Raw genomic sequence first — 1,856 nt, 5'->3', positions numbered from 1 at the left:
TTTGTCATTTGCAGATTGTAGGAATATACATGTACATTTGCATCTACATTTCAAAGAGAGGAGACTTGTATGAGCTTGGCATCACGCTTTTGAACAAGGGCAAAAGCGTAAGAATTCTTGAATCTTTGCAACAAATGCAGATTTTCTGCGTCTGTCAGTCACCGTGGAAACATCTATGTCAAAGTGTTCACATATTGATCTCAAAAGCGTGATGCCAAGCTCATACAAGTCGCCTCTCTTTGAAAAGTCGCAAAGATTATAGGTGTCGTACACGATAGGATGGGAGAGCTGGACATCGTTTAAAACTCCCTGTTGGATATTACTGTTAATGTGTTCTATCATGGCAGCGTCTTGTTGCTCATCCTCTGCATCCGCTGCTGTCTTTCGTCGCTTAGCTGCCAGTCTTGAAAAGTAACTAGAGACCTGCTGACTGGTAAGAAACTCTGTCACACGGAACAGCCTTTGGCCTTGCGAGTCACAGGCTTTTCTCATCTCTCTAGAAACGGTACAGGGTCCAACTTCTTTCCCGTCGTTTCACCCAGCAGGAACTGCCTATCAAGATATGTCTTTTTGTTTGATGGTAAATCTTACTGGCTTCTTAGGGCTACGTAGCGCCCATCCTTGCTGTGGACATGGGGTATTTCTTTTTGCTTCCAACTGCAAGGATGGCTCCACATGTGGCACTGCTGATGGGCCTTGCTCCAGCCGTTCTGCATACTTTAACTTTGCCTTGTCAAGCAAAGTCTCTCTTTCAAGGCGACGTCTGTGTTTTCCCACAGCTATGTGCTCCTCCAGGCCTTTGAACGTTTTGTAGACTCTGATGCAGCTGTCTTCAGGGCAAGGAAAAATAGCTGCCACAGCCCTGTTGCTCAGTCGAAAGACCTGTTTCTTCATCGGAATCTGACTCTTCACCTTGCTGAACGTGCAGCTTCTTCTGCCTGGATTTCATAGGTCGAAATGCAGACCCCGGATTAGACGGCTGGCTGACGATCTTCAGTGTTGGTGGCTTTACGGCAGGAAATCGGGACCCGGGGATAAGATTACCTTCACCAATGTTATATGCCCTCCAAACACGGAGACCTGCCTCGGTGAACTCAAAATTGTTCAGCTTGCTGATCCCATCCAGTTTTATGGATGTCACAGTTTCTTCTGTGTCCACTTCGCATAAGAAGACTTTTACTCCTGGAATTCCCCCATGTGACTCTACAGCGGTCTTGAACTCATCTGCGGTCTCGACATTGTGGCCTTCATTGATCCAGCTCTTGATGTGAGATTTCACAGTTGCAGCCTTCCTGTCGCAAGACCCCTTACCTCCCTGTGGATCACAATAGTCCACTCGTCTGATGGTGACACCTGTTGCTTCACTGATGTGCTTTGCTGCTTGAAGGATCAGTGTGTTGTGGTAACATCCGGCATTATCACTTCGGACGTATACAGACTTGAGGGCTGGCAGCTCCGCCTTTAACTGCTGTACTGTGTGTTCCAAGACGGAGACTACTGCATTGCTATCCTGGGTACATGTTTGGAACAGGTGAATGAAGGTTTCTACTTGCAGGGTGGATGTGTTGTCTCGCCGGTGTGCGACCGTGATGTGCCAGGGGATTCCGCGTTTGCCAAACCAGTCAGTCTGGCTTTCCCGGAATTTTCTGGGCAAGAATTTCATTGCCCAATCCAGTACGAGAAGAACACTTGAATCCCCAAGATTATCCATCAGGTCATGCCAGGCTCCATCTTGATTCATACTCCGGAGTTGATGAGACTGCCAAGCACATATGTCCTGTTTGGCTTGGTCCAGTGTGAATTGCATGTCATCCTTCTCCTCATTAGTTTCAAATTCGTGAGATGTAAATGACTCT

Source organism: Branchiostoma belcheri, unplaced genomic scaffold (genome assembly GCF_001625305.1).
Source record: "Branchiostoma belcheri isolate BF01 breed outbred unplaced genomic scaffold, Haploidv18h27 scaffold101, whole genome shotgun sequence".
NCBI lineage: Eukaryota > Metazoa > Chordata > Leptocardii > Amphioxiformes > Branchiostomatidae > Branchiostoma > Branchiostoma belcheri.
Note: the sequence above shows the minus strand (reverse complement) of the source record.